The 18,306-nt window shown below is 45.2% G+C and overlaps 1 protein-coding gene and 1 pseudogene across 3 annotated transcripts in view; one reads left to right on the top strand and one right to left on the bottom strand.

The window, feature by feature from the left end:
* The window catches only part of mak (male germ cell-associated kinase), a 99,077-nt gene that overhangs the window by 70,557 nt on the left and 10,214 nt on the right, over positions 1-18,306 (bottom strand). Inside the window, exon 2 of one of the 3 annotated variants that reach the window (XM_070884899.1) lies at positions 175-368. The exons of the other annotated variants lie outside the window; for them this stretch is intronic. The gene's annotated coding sequence lies outside the window, so the exon portion shown is untranslated. The remainder of the gene's footprint in view (positions 1-174; positions 369-18,306) is intronic. 3 annotated transcript variants of the gene reach the window in all.
* Positions 1,162-1,280, top strand: LOC139267689 (5S ribosomal RNA; annotated as a pseudogene).

The raw sequence follows: 18,306 nt of genomic DNA, 5'->3' as shown, positions 1-18,306 counted from the left end.
CCAGTTCAGATCCAAGGTCGTCCCATCCTCCGTCATTAAATTACAGTATGCAGACGACGCTTGCATTTGCACACACCGAGGTCGAACTCCAAACCATCATCAACATCTTCACCAAAGCGTACGAGTGTACGGGCTTTACACTAAACATCTGTAAGATAAAGCTTCTCTACCAACCTGCCCCCGCCACACAGTACTGCCCCTTGATTATCAAGATCCATGATGAAGCCTTGGACAATGTGGACCACTTTCCATACTTTGGGAGCATACCGTCAACAAGGGCAGACGTCGATGATGAAGTCCAACACTGCCTTCAGTGTTCCAGTGCAGCCTTCAGTCGCCTGAGGAAGTGTGTGTTTGAAGACCAGGATCTCAAACATAAGAACATAAGAATTAGGAACAGGAGTAGGCCATCTAGCCCCTCGAGATTCAATAAGATCATGGCTGATCTGGTCGTGGACTCAGCTCCACTTACCCGCCCTCTCCCCGTAACCCTTAATTCCCTTATTGCTTAAAAATCTATCTATCTTTGACTTGAAAACATTCAATGAGGCAGCCTCAACTGCTTTCTTGGGCAGAGAATTCCACAGATTCACAACCCTCTGGGAGAAGAAATTCCTTCTCAACTCGGTTTTAAATTGGCTCCTCCGTATTTTGAGGCTGTGCCCCCTAGTTCTAGTCTCCCCCACCAGTGGAAACAACCTCTCTGCCTCTATCTTGTCTATCCCTTTCATGATTTTAAATGTTTCTATAAGATCACCCCTCATCCTTCTGAACTCCAAGGAGTAAAGACCCAGTCTACTCAATCTATCATCATAAGGTAACCCCCTCATTTCTCAAATCAGCCTAGTGAATCGTCTCTGTACCCCTTCCAAAGCTAGTATATCCTTCCTTAAGTAAGGTGACCAAAACTGCACGCAGTACTCCAGGTGCGGCCTTACCAATACCTTATACAGTTGCAGCAACACCTCCCTGCTTTTGTACTCCATCCCTTTCGCAATGAAGGCCAACATTCCATTTGCCTTCCTGATTACCTGCTGCACCTGCAAACTAACCTTTTGGGTTTCATGCAAAAATAAAAAAATGGCATTGTAAATGTTGGTGTTTCCCCCAGATCGGGGGGCACGGTTTAATGTTTTTCCGTTAACTGCCTAAAAGAGTTTCATGCACGGCCACACTAGTCTGAAAACGCCCGATCTCGTCTGATCTCGGAAGCTAAGCAGAGTCAGGCCTGGTTAGTACTTGGATGGGAGACCGCCTGGGAATACCAGGTGCAGTAGGCTTTTATCCAAGGTGTCCTTGGAGATGGAGCACGCGGTGTCCACCGGTACGCTCGCAGCCTTCCGCGAGAGGTGGGCACCGGAGGGACTGGAGTGCATCATCACGCCCGGCAATCAAATTTTAATTTGATTTTACGTTTTAAAGTTTAATTTGTTTTAATTGCCGGTGCTTTTAGTGTCCCCCTCCCCTTTTATAGGGGGCACTGGAGAAAATAAAAAAGTGATTTAGTGCCCCAAAAAAAAAAAAAGAAAAAAAAATGAGGGCCTTGTAAATGTCTGGTGTGTCATCCAGGGCGGGTGGTACCGATTAATGTTTTTGTTTTGCAGATAAACTCCAAAAAGAGTTTCATGCACAAGGACCCCCAGGTCCCTCTGCACCACAGTATTTCTCCCCATTCAAATAATATTCCCTTTTACTGTTTTTTTTCCCCCCAAGGTGGATGACCTCACACTTTCTGACATTGTATTCCATCTGCCAAACCTTAGCCTATTCGCTTAACCTATCCAAATCTCCTTGCAGCCTCTCCGAGTCCTCTACACAACCCGCTTTCCCATTAATCTTAGTGTCATCTGCAAATTTTGTTGCACTACACTCTGTCCCCTCCTCTAGGTCATCTATGTATATTGTAAACAGTTGTGGTCCCAGCACTGATCCCTGTGGCACACCACTAACCACTGATTTCCAACCGGAAAAGGACCCATTTATCCCGACTCTCTGTTCGCCAGCCAATTCTCTATTCATGCTAATACATTTCCTCTGACTCCGCGTACCTTTATCTTCTGCAGTAACCGTTTGTGTGGCACCTTATCGAATGCCTTTTGGAAATCTAAATACACCACATCCATCGGTACACCTCTATCCACCGTGCTCGTTATATCCTCAAAGAATTCCAATAAGTTAGTTAAACATGATTTCCCTTTCATGAATCCATGCTGCGTCTGCTTGATTGCACTATTCCTATCCAGATGTCCCGCTATTTCTTCCTTAATGATAGTTTCAAGCATTTTCCCCACTACAGATGTTAAACTAACCGGCCTATAGTTACCTGCCTTTTGCCTGCCCCCTTTTTTAAACCGAGGCGTTACATTAGCTGCTCTCCAATCTGCTGGTACCTCCCCAGAGTCCAGAGAATTTTGGTCGATTATAACAAATGCATTTGCTATAACTTCCGCCATCTCTTTTAATACCCTGGGATGCATTTCATCAGGACCAGGGGGCTTGTCTACCTTCAGTCCCATTAGTCTGTCCAGCACTACCTCCCTAGTGATAGTGATCATCTCAAGGTCCTCCCTTCCCACGTTCCTATGACCAGCAATTTTTGGCATGGTTTTTGTGTCTTCCACTGTGAAGACGGAAGCAAAATAATTGTTTAAGGTCTCAGCCTTTTCCACATTTCCCATTATTAAATCCCCCTTTTCATCTTCTAAGGGACCAACATTTACTTTAGTCACTCTTTTCCGTTTTATATATCTGTAAAAGCTTTTACTATCTGTTTTTATGTTTTGCGCAAGTTTACCTTCGTAATCTATCTTCCCTTTCTTTATTGCTTTTTTAGTCATTCTTTGCTGTTGCTTAAAATCTTCCCAATCTTCTAGTTTCCCACTAACCTTGGCCACCTTATACGCATTGGTCTTTGATTTGATACTTTCCTTTATTTCCTTGGTTATCCACGGCTGGTTATCTCTTCTCTTGCCGCCCTTCTTTTTCACTGGAATATATTTTTGTTGCGCATTATGAAAGAGCTCCTTAAAAGTCCTCCACTGTTCCTCAATTGTGCCACCATTTAGTCTTTGTTTCCAGTCTACTTTAGCCAACTCTGCCCTCATCCCACTGTAGTCCCCTTTGTTTAAGCATAGTACGCTCGTTTCTGACACAACTTCCTCATCCTCAATCTGTATTACAAATTCAACCATATTGTGATCACTCATTCCGAGAGGATCTTTTACGAGGAGATAGTTTATTTTTCCTGTCTCGTTACACAGGACCAGATCCAAAATGGCTTGCTCCCTTGTAGGCTCTGTAACATACTGTTCTAAGAAACAATCCCGTATGCATTCTATGAATTCCTCCTCCAGGCTACCCCCTGCGATTTGATTTGACCAATCGATATGTAGGTTAAAATCCCCGGCACCAACCTCATGGTCTGCAGAGCAGTAGTGATACCCGCCCTCCTATATGCTTCCGAGACATGGACCATGTGCAGCAGGCACTTCAAAGCACTGGAGAAGTATCACCAACGCTGCCTCCACAAGATCCTGCAAATCCATTAGCAGGATAGGCGTACCAACATCAGTGTTCTCGCTCAGGTCAACATTGAAGCATTGACCATGCACGATCAGCTCCGATGGATAGGCCACATCATCTGCATACCCAATACTAGACTCCCAAAACTGGCGCTCTACTCAAGAGCTCCGACACGGCAAGCGAGCCCCAGGTGGGCAGAGGAAACGCTTCAAGGACACCCTCAAAACTCCTTGAAAAAGTGCAACATCTCCACCAAAACCTGGAAATCCCTGGTCCAAGACGACTCAAAGTGGAAGAGAAACATCCGGGAAGGCACCGAACACAGTCTCTTCACAGGGAGCACACGGAAGCCAAGCGCAAACAGCGCACAACAACCCAAGCACCCCACCCACCTGTCCCTTAAACCACCACCTGCCTCACCTGTGACAGAGACTGTAGATCCCTCACTGGTCTCATAATTCACCCAAGAACTCATTAGTGTGGAAGCAAGTCATCCTTGAATCCGAGGGACTGCCCAAGAAGAAAGCTGTGTTTGCCCTATTTTTCCCCCTCATGGGAATGTACCTCAACTGCACCCGAAACACCACCTCTTTAAAAAGGCAGCCCATTATTCGATTTGTTTTCCCTGCCAATCTTTGATTCCAATTTACACGAGCCAGATCCATTCTCAACCCACTGAAATTGGCCTTTCTCCAATTAAGTATTTTTACTCTAGATTGTCACCTGTCCTTTTCCATAGCTGCTCTAAATCTTATGATACTGTGATCACGGTTCTCTAAATGTTTCCCTATTGACACTTCCTCTACTTGACCCATCTTATTTCCCTGAACCAGATCCAGCAATACCTCCTTCCTCTTTGGGCTGGAAAAATAGTGGTCAAGAACGTTTGCCTGAACACACTTAAGTTCTTCCCTCTCTCTGCCCTTTACACTATTACTGTCCCAGTCTATATTAGTATAGTTGAAGTCCCCCATTATCACTACTCTATAGTTCTTGCACCACTCTAATTTCCCTGCAAAGTTGCTCCTCCATATCCTTCTCAATAGTTGGCGGCCTGTAGAATCCACCTAGTAGTGCAATGGCGCCTCTATTGTTTCTCAACTAACCAAATAGATTTTGTCCTTGACTCCAGGATATCCTCTCTCTCCAGCACTGTAATATTCTCTTTAATCAATATTGCCACCCCACCTCATTACTTTTCTTCCCTATCTTTCCTGAACACCTTCTGTCCAGGAATATGTTGTACCCAATCCTGCTCTTTTTTGAGACAGGTCTCCATTATCACCACAACATCATATTCCCATGTGTCTATTTCTACCTACAGCTCACCAACCTTATTTACCACACTTTGTGCATTCACACACATGCACTGTAAACCTAATTTAGACCTTCTTGTATTTTCTCTTAGTCTGACACCACATAATACCGCACTATTTCTTACTCTAGTGCTTTCTGTATCTCCCAATCCTTTATGCCCCTTGTTTCTTCTTTCTAATGCTACTTCCTGATGCCCAGCCTCTTGTCAAATTCGTTTAAACCCTGCCCAACAGCACTAGCAACCCCCTGCCCCCGCAAGTTTCACAACCTCTTGACACACCAAGCAACTTTTTAAAAATGTGTGCACAGCCAGGCCCCCCAAACAGCAATGAGACACATAACAAGATTATCTGTTTTACTGATGTCGGTTGAGGAATAAATATTTCCCAGGGCACCAGGAGAACTCCACTGTGCTTCTTAGAATAGTGTCATGGGATCTTTTACATTCACCCGAGAAAGCCTCGGTTTAACGTCTCATCCAAAAGTCAGCACCTCCACAGAGTAGCACTCAGAGTATTGTACTAAAATGTCAGCCTAGACTGTGTGATCAAGTCTATGGAGTAGAACTTGAACCAAGAACCTTCTAACTCAGAAGCAAGAGCGCAACCGATGATAATTGCTACTAATGTGCGAATACTCGCACCACGCAGAGTGACTTTAAAAAAAAACTGAATTTCTTCAACTAGTTCACCTGTCAAAGTATACAGGAAAGAGAAATGTCTCAGAGTGCCAGCCAGCTATGGAAAGGTAGAATGATTGGAGGGATAACGGATACCTTCCCTACCAGCTGGCTCGAAAGATCATTCGAAAACGGAGTTGCTTTCTAAGCTACGAAAGACTATCAGATTGATATGCAAATTCCACTAATACCTTTTCTAAATCCGAAACACAGCATACCACTTATCTTTGCAACTCTTCTAGTGCTTCAAACTGCTGTCGTTCTCAAATACCTGCACTGTAAAAAGCAGCTTTGAAGAATTCACGAATGAGCCACAGTTTTGAGGTAAAATGTAGCACACAAGGAAAATTCAAGCAAGGTGCAAGTGATCAGGCCGATATTATTTAACCCCCCATATAATAGGAGCATAAGAACAGCAGCAGGTCATTCAGCACCTCGAGACTGTTCCATCATTCAATTAGATCACAGCTGATCTGCAGCTTAACTCAGAGTTCGGGCAAGTGGGAGCAGGAGGTGTTGCTTTATCTTGTTTTCCCCACCAGTGCCGATTCCCCGACCTGGGAGGAAAAGAAAACAAAGTGCGATGCCACAGCCAAGAGGGCAAGTGATTGGTGAGTAGTTTTTCTTTTTTCCGTATTTTGTCAGTAAGAACCCTCTGGCATTGTTGCCAAATTAGGTTACTTTAAGGGTTAAGTCATGGCAGGAGAGCCCAGACCCGTGTCATGCTCCTCCTGTGCCATGTAGGAAATCAGGGATGCTTCCAATGTCCCCGACGACTATGTATATGCAGGTGGTGCATCCAGCTGCAGCTCCTGTTAGACCGCATGATGGCACTGGAGCTGCGCATAGATTCACTTTGGAGCATGCGCGATGCTGAGGATGTCATGGATAGCACGTTCAGTGAGTTGGTCACACCGCAGGTAAAGGTTACAAAGGCAGATAGGGGATGGGTGACCACCAGGCAAAGCAGGAGTAGGAAGGCAGTGCAGGAGTCCCCTGGTATCATCTCCCTCCAAAACAGATATACCGCTTTGGATATTGTTGGGGGAGATGGCTCACCAGGGGAAGGCAGCAGCAGCCAAGTTCATGGCACTGTGGGTGGCTCTGCTGCACAGGAGGGCAGGAAAAAGAGTGGGAGAGCGAAAGTGGTGGGGGATTCTATTGTAAGGGGGATAGATAGGTGTTTCTGCAGTCGCAACCAAGACTCCAGGATGGTATGTTGCCTCCCTGGTGCAAGGGTCAAGGATGTCTCGGAGCGGCTGCAGGGCATTCTGGAGTGGGAGGGTGAATAGCCAGTTGTCGTGGTGCATATAGGCACCAACGATATAGGTAAAAAGCGGGATGAGGTCCTACAAGCTGAATTTAGGGTGCTAGGAGTTAAATTAAAAGTAGGACCTCAAAAGGTAATAATCTCAGGATTGCTACCAGTGCCACGTGCTAGTCAGAATAGGAATTGCAGGATAGCTAAGATGAATACATGGCTTGAGGAGTGGTGCAAGAGGGAGGGATTCAAATTCCTGGGACATTGGAACCGGTTCTGGGGGAGGTGGGACCAGTGCAAACCGGACGGTCTGCACCTGGGCAGGACCGCAACCAATGTCCTGGGGGGTGGGGGGGGAGGGAGGATAAGTGTTTGCTAGTGCTGTTAGGGAGGGGTTAAACTAATATGGCAGGGGGATGGGAGCCTATGCAGGGAGACAGAGGGAAAAGATAGAAAGGAGAATACTAAAAGTGTAGGGCAGAGAAACCCAAGGCAAAAATCAAAAAGGGCTACATTACAGCAAAATTCTGAAGGGACAAAGAGTGGTAAAAAGACAAGCCTGAAGGCTCTGTGCCTCAATGCGAGGAATATTCGTAACAAGGTGGATGAATTAACTGCACAGGCAGCTATTAACGAATATGATATAATTGGGATTACGGAGACATGGCTCCAGGGTGACCAAGGCTGGGAACTCAACATCCAGGGGTATTCAAAATTCAGAAAGGATAGACAGAAAGGAAAAGGAGATGGGGTAGCATTGCTGGTTAAAGAGGAAATTAACGCAATTGTAAGAAAGGACATTAGCTTGGATGATGTGGAATCTGTATGGGTAGAGCTGCGGAATACCAAAGGGCAGAAGACGCTCGTGGGTGTTGTGTACAGACCAAACAGTAGTAGTGAGGTTGGGGATGGCATCAAACAGGAAATTAGGGATGCGTGCAATAAAGGTACAGCAGTTATCATGGGAGACTTTTAATCTACATATAGATTGGGCTAACCAAGCTGGTAGCAATGCGGTGGAGGAGGGTTTCCTGGAGTGTATTAGGGATGGTTTTCTGGACCAATATGTCGAGGAACCAACGAGAGAGCTGGCCATCCTAGACTGGGTGTTGTGCAATGAGAAAGGACTAATTAGCAATCTTGTTGTGCGAGGCCCCCTGGGGAAGAGTGACCATAATATGGTAGAATTCTTTATTAAGATGGAGTGCGAGTGTGTTAATTCAGAGACTAGGGTTTTGAACTTAATGAAAGGTAACTTCGATGGTATGAGACGTAAATTGGCTAGGATAGACTGGAAAATGATACTTAAAGGGTTGACAGTGGATAGGCAATGGCAGACATTTATAGATTACATGGATGAACTTCAACAATTGTACATCCCTGTCTGGAGTAAAAATAAAACGGGGAAGGTAGCTCAACTGTGGCTAACAAGGGAAATTAAGGATAGTGTTAAATCCAAGGAACAGGCATATAAATTGGCCAGAAAAAGCAGCAAACCTGAGGACTGGGAGAAATTTAAAATTCAGCAGAGGAGGACAAAGGGTTTAATTAGGAGGGGGAAAATAGAGTTTGAAAGGAAGCCTGCAGGGAACATAAAAACTGACTGCAAAAGCTTCTATAGATATGTGAAGAGAAAAAGATTAGTGAAGACCAATGTTGGTCCTTTGCCATCAGAATCAGGTGAATTTATAATGGGGAACAAAGAAATGGCAGACCAATTGAACAAATACTTTGGATCGGTCTTCACGAAGGAAGACACAAATAACCTTCCGAAATACTAGGGGTTCGAGGGTCTAGTGAAAAGGAGGAACTGAAGGAAATCCTTATTAGTCAGGAAATTGTGTTAAGGAAATTGATGGGATTGAAGGCCGATAAATCTCCAGGGCCTGATAAGTACCCTGGGATGCAGTCTCAGGAAGTGGCCCTAGAAATAGTGGATGCATTGGTGATCATTTTCCAACATTCTATTGACTCTGGATCAGTTCCTATGGACTGGAGGGTAGCTAATGTAACACCACTTTTTAAAAAAAGGGCGGCGAGAGAAAACAGGGAATTATAGACCAGTTAGCCTGACATCAATGGTGGGGAAAATGTTGGAATCAATTATTAAAGATGAAATAGCAGCACATTTGGAAAGCAGTGACAGGATCAGTCCTAGTCAGCATGGATTTATGAAAGGGAAATCATGCTTGACAAATCTCCTAGAATTTTTTAAGGATGTAACTAGTAGCGTGGACAAGGGAGAACCAGTGGATGTGGTGTATTTGGACTTTCAAAAGGCTTTTGACAAGGTCCCACACAAGAGATTAGTGTGTAAAATTAAAGCACATGGTATTGGGGGTAACGTACTGACGCGGATAGAGAACTGGTTGGCAGACAGGAAGCAGAGAGTTGGAATAAACGGGTCCTTTTCAGAATGGCAGGCAATGACCAGTGGGGTACAATATAAATCAATAATTTAGATGAAGGAATTGAATGTACTATCTCCAAGTTTGCAGATGACACGAAGCTGGGTGGTGGTGTGAGCTGTGAGGAGGATGCTAAGAGGCTGCAGGGTGACTTGGACAGGTTAGGTGAGTGGGCAAATGCAGTATAATGTAGATAAATGTGAGGTTATCCACTTTGGTGGCAAAAACACAAAGGCAGAATATCTGAATGGTGATAGATTAGGAAAAGGGGAGGTGCAACGAGACCTGGGTGTCATGGTACATCAGTCATTGAAGTTTGGCAAGCAGGTACAGCAGGGAGGGAAGAAGGCAAATGGCATGTTGGCCTTCATAGCTCGGGGATTTGAGTATCGGAGCAGGGAGGTCTTACTGCAGTTGTACAGAGCGCCTTGGTGAGGCCACACCTGGAATATTGTGTTCAGTTTTGGTCTCCTAATCTGAGGAAGGACGTTCTTGCGATTGAGGGAGTACAGCGAAGGTTCACCAGATTGATTCCCGGGATGGCAGGACTGACATGAGACTGGATCAATTGGGCTTGTATCCACTGGAGGTTCGAAAAATGAGGGGATCTCATAGAAACATGTAAAATTCTGACAGGATTGGACAGGTTAGAGGCAGGAAGAATGTTCCCGTTGCTGGGGAGTTCCAGAACCAGGGGTCACAATCTAAGAATAAGGGGTAAGCCATTTAGGACCGAGATGAGGAGAAACTTCACTCAGCAAGTGGTTAACCTGTGGAATTCTCTACCGCAGAAAGTTGTTGAGGCCAGTTCGTGAGATATATTCAAAAGGGAGTTAGATGTGGCCCTTACGGCCAAATGGATCAAGGGGTATGGAGAGAAAGCAGGAAAGGGGTACTGAGGTTGAATGATCAGCCATGATCTTATTGAATCGTGGTGCAGGCTCGAAGGGCCGAATGGCCTACTCCTGCACTGAATTTCTATGTTTCTATGTTTCAAACTATCTGCTTTGGTTCTGTAACACTCGCTCAACAAAAATTTCATTTTTGAATTTTTCAATTGATCTATTCTGAACAGCTTTTTGGGAGAAAAGTTCCTGATTTTCACTACACCTGTGTGAAGGAGTGCTTCTAAACATCACCCTGAACAGCCAAGCTCTAATTGTAAGGTTAGGTCCTCTTGTTTTTGGACTCCCCCACCAGATGAAATAGTTTCTCCCTATCTACCCTGTCAACCTCTTTAATCATCTTAGACAACTCAATTAGTTCACCTTTAATAGTCTGTTCTCAATGAAATGCAAGCTGAGTCTATGCAACCTGTCCTCATAATTTAACTCATCAGTCTGGTGAATCTGCGCTGTACCCCCTCCAAGGCCAATTTCTGAGGTGTGATGTCCATCAGCCTTTTTAATTAGTTTTTGTACTTGTCCTCTAGCTTTTAGTGGTTTCTGTACTTGAACCCCATAAATCTCTTTGCTTCTCCACATGTAGAAATTACTCTGATCTATCTCTCGTGGGTCCAAAATGGATGAACTCACACTTCTCCACAATGAATTCCATCTGCTACAGTTTTGTCTACTCACTTAATGTCCCTTTGCAACTTTCTGCTCCTATCTACACTATTTACTCTGCCACCTAACTTCGTGTCATCAGCAAAGTTGGATATGCAGCTCTCTATTCCTTCGTTTAAATCATTTATAAATATGGTGGAAATCCGAGGTCCAAGTACAGGTTAATGAGATGTATGATTTTATCTCACGGCGGTTGAATTACAAAAGGGATGAAAGTTATGTTACAGCTTACAGAATTCTAGTTAGATTCCATTTAGAGTTCTGCAGTCAGTTTTGGTCACCGCACCTCAGGAAGGATATATTGGCCTTGGCGAACACCACTAGTCACATCCTGCTAATTTAAGTACGTACCCATTAGCCTTACCATCTCCTACCTCCTAACCAATTCACTACCCACGTCAATAGGTTTCCTCCAATTCCATGTGCTCTCATTTTGGTCAACAGTGTCTTGTGGAACCTTACTGAATGCCTTCTGGAAGTCCATATAAATAACATTCATATCAGCTCCCTTAACTACTTGCTTAATAAATTCAACGAGGCTTGTTAGACATGACTTATCCAAACAAATCCATGCTGGCTCTCTCTGATCAACTCATATTTGTCCAAGTGTCCAGTCACTGTCCCCAATAACAGTTACTAGTAATTTCCCTAACACATATTAGACTAATACAGCTTTAATGTCCTAGTTTATCACACCTACCCTTCTTAAATAAGTGACAATGTAATCCAAGGAAATGCTCAAAAAGACACTTACCTATATATACTTTTGAACTTCATATTCTTGTGCTAGAATTCCACTCAAATGTTGTTTTTTTTTAAATTGCATATGTAAAACTACAGGCCCCAATCTTCACATTCAAGTCCATGGGGCAAAGATTTGCACAAGAACATAAGAAATAGGAGCAGGAGTCGACCATATAGCCCCTCGAGCCTGCTCCGCCATTTAATACGATCATGGCTGATCCGTTCATGGACTTCCCTGCCCGCTCTCCATAACCCTTTATTCCCTTATCGTTTAAGAAACTGTCTATTTCTGTCTTAAATTTATTCAATGTCCCAGCTTCCACAGCTCTGAGGCAGTGAATTCCACCGATCCACAACCCTCAGAGAAAAAATTTCTCCATCTCAGTTTTAAATGGGCGGCCCCTTATTCTAAGATCATGCCCTCTAGTTCTAGTCTTCCCATCAGTGGAAACATCCTCTCTGCATCCACCTTGTCAAGCCCCCTCACAATCTTGTACATTTCGATAAGATCACCTCTCATTCTTCTGAATTCCAATGAGCAGAGGCCCAACCTACTCAATCTTTCCTCATAAGACAACCCCCTCATCTCCGGAATCAACCTTGTGAACCTTCTCTGAACTGCCTCCAAAGTATATCCTTTCGTAAATATGGAAATCAAAACTGCACACAGTATTCTAGATGTGGCCTCACCAATCAATACCCTGTACAACTGTAGCAAGACTTCCCTGCTTTTATACTCCATCCCCTTTGCGATAAAGACCAAGATTCCATTGGCCTTCCTGATCACTTGCTGTACCTGCATACTAACCTTTTGTGTTTCTTGCACAAGTACCCCCAGATCCCGCAGTACTGCAGCACTTTGCAATCTCTCTCCATTTAAATAATAACTTGCTCTTTGATTTTTTTTTTCTGTGAAAGTGTATGACCTCACACTTTCCAACATTATACTCCATCTGCCAAATTTTTACCCACTCACTTAGCCTGTCTATGTCCTTATGCAGATTTTTGTGGGTCTTCCTCACGCATTGCTTTTCCTCCCATCTTTGTATCGTCAGCAAACTTGGCTACATTACACTCAATCCCTTCTTCCAAGTCGTTAATATACATTGTAATTAGTTGGGGTCCCAGCACTGATCCCTGCGGCACCCCACTCGTTACTGATTGCCAACCAGAGAATAAACCATTTACCCCAACTCTCTGTTTTCTGTTAGTTAGCCAATCCTCTATCCATGCTAAAAGATTACCTCCAACCCCGTGAACTTTTATCTTGTGCAGTATCCTTTTATCTGGCACCTTGTCAAATGCCTTCTGGAAGTCCAAATACACCACCATCCACTGGTTCCTCTTTATCCACCCTGCTCGTTACATCCTCAAAGAATTCCAGCAAATTTGTCAAACATGACTTCCCCTTCATAAATCCACGCTGACTCTGCCTGACCGAATTTTGCTTTTCCTGCTTCTGCTTCTTTAATAATGGACTCCCAACATTTTCCCAACCACAGATGTTAGACTAACTGGTCTATAGTTTCCTGCTTTTTATCTGCCTCCTTTTTTTTTTTAAAAATAGGAGCGTTAAATTTGCAGTTTTCCAAGCTTTTTTTTTTCTCTGTTGCACAACTGGCTTGGCCATCCATCACCAAATCTGGCAGGACCACAGCAAGATCTGCCAGGTCTCACTCTCCACTGACAAAATCACCGATTACACTGGGTTCTTCCTGGACAGCAGAGATAACCCATTATTTTTCCCCCATTACCAACTATCTCAATAAACTCCTTTCACCTTGCCCTCTCTACACTCGCCTCCAACAAGCACGAGGAGCTCACCGACTTCTTCGCCAACAAGATAGAGACCATCAGTTTAGTTGCCTGTACTCCCCCCTTACTCTTGTCCAAGCCAAATCTCCCCAGCCAGGTCCTTCTTACCTTGACCTTGAATATCCAACTCACTTTAGTTTATCTCCTACATTATCCCCAGGCTCTTAGTGTTTCTCATCCTACTCCTGTGACTAAATGGTTGACCACCAGCTTCTCTTCCTGGCCCCCATACCAACTGACATTATAAATGGGTCTCAATGCTCAGGCTCTGTACCTTTCCCTTTCAAAACTGCCATTATCACCCCCTCCTCAAAAATCCATTTTTAAAGCCCCTATCCTTGCAAACTACTGTCACATCTCCAACTTCCTTTTCCAAAACCTTTGAAAGTGTTGTCATCTTCCAAATCCATGCCCATCACTCCAGCAACTCGTTTGGAATCTCTCCAAGTTTTCACTCCTTTGTTGCACCAAAACAGCCCTAACCAAAGTTACAGGCACAAACTACATTTCTCAGTCATTGTGAAAAGGGTGCATTATACAGCCTCATCCTCCTCGATATCGCTGCAGCCATTGACGTCAACCACACCATCCTCCTTCAATTACTGTCCAACACTCATCCAGCTTGGGGGGGGGGGGGGGACTGCCCTTGCTTGGGTCCATTTTCTCCAATGAGTGTAGCCAGTGCAGCCTTAGTAAGGGCTTCTTTCATGCCTTCGCACAGTCACTGAGAGTTTTTAAAAAGGACCTCCTCTCAATCGCAACCTCTTCCACATCTACATGCTGCTCCGAGTGACATAATTTGAAGACGTAGGGTCAACTTCCATATGTACGCTGATAATACCCAGCTCTACCTCTCCAACACTTCTCAACGCCTACACTGTTTCTGTGCTGGCAGACTGCTTGTTGATATCCCGTCTCAGACGAGCCACAATTTTCTCCAGTGAAACATTAGGAATATCAGAGCCTTATTCTTCAACCCCCACCACAAACCCCATCTCTCTCCACAGCCTCAGACTGAACCAGACTTTTTGCAATCTCAGCATCCTATTTAACCCCAAGCTTAGTTTCTAGTCACATACTCTGCATTACGAAGGCAGCCTACGTTCACCTTCACTACTACCTCAGTCCATCTGCGGCAGAAACCCCTATCTATGCTTCTGTCATCTTAACTTGATAATTCCAAGAGTTTCATGACCGGCCTCCCATCATCCATACTCTTCAGCTTATCCAAAACTCTACTTCACATATCCTATCACACATCAAGTTCTTCTTACCCATCACCACTCTCCTTGCGAGCCTGCATCACCTCTCAGCCCTCCGAACATCAATTCAAAATTTGCCCTCCATGGCCATGACCCTTCCCAACACTTCAACTTCCTCCAGCTGTAAACCCACAGCCGCTTTGAAACTCTTACTCCAGCTTCTTGTGTATCCCCCTTTACGTAGATATACACAAATGAAAAAATATTGTATTGCAGGTACTATATTTCTTCATTCTCCAACAGAAAACATTAAGTTGTGCCGTGCCATATATCCTGCCCTTCAACTTGCATCATACTGCCTTTACTGCACTTATTTTTTTTAAATTCTGGTTCAGCTTCAATCACCAGGCTTGCAATATTAGAACTGCTCAACTGAATTTTAACCAACTGCCAGGCATTTACTATCCCGTGTAAATTTGCAATTTCTATAATGTAAAAGTCATAAACAGTAGCTGCATTTTTCTTCTATTGTATGTGAACAGACAGAATATGCTGCTTACAGTATAACCCATGAGTGATTACATTCAGCTTTGGTCAAGATGACCTATACCTAATCCTCCAAGGTTTAAGCAGATGGCTTAGTCCATGTGACAGGAGGTGTTAATTTACCAACACTACTTTTCTAAATTTCTTGGAGGTCCACATTAGGCTAACAATACAATACAAATCGATGCACTGCAAACCTGCATTAAAAGGTTGGAGTTTTTAGTACAATGTATGATATGGGTATGGAACTTATTATTTATACTTAGTACTTTGGAGACTATCAGTTGCAAGTCTTCTACATATATTTGTAGTTACTTTACATACAATAAAAGGTAAATTAGAAATCCAAGTCATAAACTTCTACTTTTGATATTATGGGCCCAAATTTGGCCAGGAGTTGCTCGGTTTGTTTTTTCAAGAGCAACGTGATTTTTCTGGAGTATCTTAAAAATCCCCATTCTGCACATTTAATTTGCGCCAGTGTAAGTGAGTTCGTTAGGATTTTTTTTAAGTTTAGTTTTTTTTCCAAAAGGGGGCGTTACCTACGCCTGTTTTGGCCATTTAAGCCAGTTTGGACAGCTAATAATTGCTGAGGCCAGCGTATGTGGCCACTTGTGATCCGCACAGAAAACCCTTGGAGAGTTAAGAAACCGGCAAGTACATTCCAAAGCACCAAGCACTAAACAAAACACAAAAATAAGCATTCAATAATAAAAAAATATACGGAAGCTGAGAGGGCCTGCACCTAGCACCAAGACTTACAAAGCACAAAAAGTAATAAGCAATTAATTAATAAAAAATAGGAGGAACCCTGCACCTAAAGCACCAAGACCAAAGTAATAAGGAATCAATCAATAATAAAAAATAGAAGTCCTACAGCATGGGAAGGCAGCAGGCCGCCGATGAGGGAGAGCATTCTTCCAGGGATAGGGGTGGTGCGCTTTGGCCCCTCCCACATAGCCTGCAGCACACACACTCAGATTCTGGGGGCAAGGAGCGACTGCACAAACGTGCACACTCTAGCACGTACGTGCAGAGGTCCCGGCACTGTTTTCAGCGCCGGGACCTGGATCCACCCCCGAATCCAGTGGCCACACTACGCCACCATCGAGGAGAGACTGGGGAGCGGCCAAACTCGGCTCGAAGATTTTTGGAGCACTTTGAGGCGGACAAAAGCGGCGCACCTGTGGCGAGTGTGGCAGAAATCCGTACTGGCCAATTCTACCCCTATGGACTGGAGTGCATTGCCTCCAACTTTCCTGACGTTTAATATAGTACCATCTGAGAAACAGCAAGATTTCCTGACACAAAATAAAAGCAAAATACTATGGATGCTGGAAACTTGAAGTAAAAGCAGAAAATGCTGGAAATACTCAGTAGCTAAGGCAGCATCTGTGGAGAGAGAAACTGAGTTAATGGCCCTAAGTTTCGACATGATTTGTTCCTGATTTTTTAGGAGCAACTGGTGTAGAACGGAGTATCTTAGAAATTGGAATTCGCGTCATTTAGTTTGCTCCAGCTCTAGTCAGTTAGAACAGTTTCACTTTGGAACAGAATTTTTGTTTCAAAAGGGGGCGTATCCGGCCACTTAGGCCTGTTTTCAAAGTTTCGTCAGTGAAAACTTACTCCAAACTAACTTAGAATGGAGTAAGAGAAGATTTTTGTACGCTCGAAAAAACCTTGTCTACACTTTAGAAAATCAGGCGTAGGTTACAAATCAGGCATAGGGAATGGGGAGGGGGGGGTTAAAGGGAAGTTTACAAACATTAAATACTTCAGTTTTACAAATAAAGAGCCATCATCAATAATAAATGATAAATACATCAATAAATCAACCAATATCACTAAAAAAAAAATTAAGAAGAAATAATTTTTTTTTAAAATCAACAAATAAAACATTTTCTACTTACCAACTGCAGCACCGGGAGCCCTCCAACAGCATGCTGGGATGCCCCCCCCCCAGTGTGTCTCTCTATCTGTCTGTCTGTGTGTGTGTGTCTGAAGGAGATTGGGGGGGGGGGAAGGAAAGGAGATTGGGGGGGGGGGGGGGAAGGAAAGGAGATTGGGGGGGGGGGGGGAAGGAAAGGAGATTGGGGGGGGGGAAGGAAAGGAGATTGGGGGGGGGAAGGAAAGGAGATTGGGGGGGGGGGAAGGAAAGGAGATTGGGGGGGGGGGAAGGAAAGGAGATTGGGGGGGGGGAAGGAAAGGAGATTGGGGGGGGGGGAAGGAAAGGAGATTGGGGGGGGGGGAAGGAAAGGAGATTGGGGGGGGGGGAAGGAAAGGAGATTGGGGGGGGGGGAAGGAAAGGAGATTGGGGGGGGGGAAGGAAAGGAGATTGGGGGGGGGGGAAGGAAAGGAGATTGGGGGGGGGAAGGAAAGGAGATTGGGGGGGGGAAGGAAAGGAGATTGGGGGGGGGAAGGAAAGGAGATTGGGGGGGGGAAGGAAAGGAGATTGGGGGGGGGGGAAGGAAAGGAGATTGGGGGGGGGGAAGGAAAGGAGATTGGGGGGGGGGGGAAGGAAAGGAGATTGGCGGGGGGGGAAGGAAAGATTGGGGGGGGGGGAAGGAAAGATTGGGGGGGGGGGAAGGAAAGATTGGGGGGGGGGAAGGAAAGATTGGGGGGGGGGGAGGAAAGGAGATTGGGGGGGGGAGGAAAGGAGATTGGGGGGGGGGAGGAAAGGAGATTGGGGGGGGGAGGAAAGGAGATTGGGGGGGGGAGGAAAGGAGATTGGGGGGGGGAGGAAAGGAGATTGGGGGGGGGAGGAAAGGAGATTGGGGGGGGGAGGAAAGGAGATTGGGGGGGGGGAGGAAAGGAGATTGGGGGGGGGGGAGGAAAGGAGATTGGGGGGGGGGGGAAGGAAAGGAGATTGGGGGGGGGGGAAGGAAAGGAGATTGGGGGGGGGAGGAAAGGAGATTGGGGGGGGGGAAGGAAAGGAGATTGGGGGGGGGGAAGGAAAGGAGATTGGGGGGGGGGAAGGAAAGGAGATTGGGGGGGGAAGGAAAGGAGATTGGGGGGGGAAAGGAAAGGAGATTGGGGGGGGAAAGGAAAGGAGATTGGGGGGGGAAAGGAAAGGAGATTGGGGGGGGAAAGGAAAGGAGATTGGGGGGGGGGGAAGGAAAGGAGATTGGGGGGGGGGGGAAGGAAAGGAGATTGGGGGGGGGGGGGAGGAAAGGAGATTGCGGGGGGGGAAGGAAAGGAGATTGGGGGGGGGAGGAAAGGAGATTGGGGGGGGGGAAGGAAAGGA

This window comes from Pristiophorus japonicus, chromosome 7, assembly GCF_044704955.1.
Source record: "Pristiophorus japonicus isolate sPriJap1 chromosome 7, sPriJap1.hap1, whole genome shotgun sequence".
In the NCBI taxonomy this organism is placed as follows: Eukaryota; Metazoa; Chordata; class Chondrichthyes; family Pristiophoridae; genus Pristiophorus; species Pristiophorus japonicus.
Note: the sequence above shows the minus strand (reverse complement) of the source record. Positions and strands in the feature narration are given on the sequence as shown.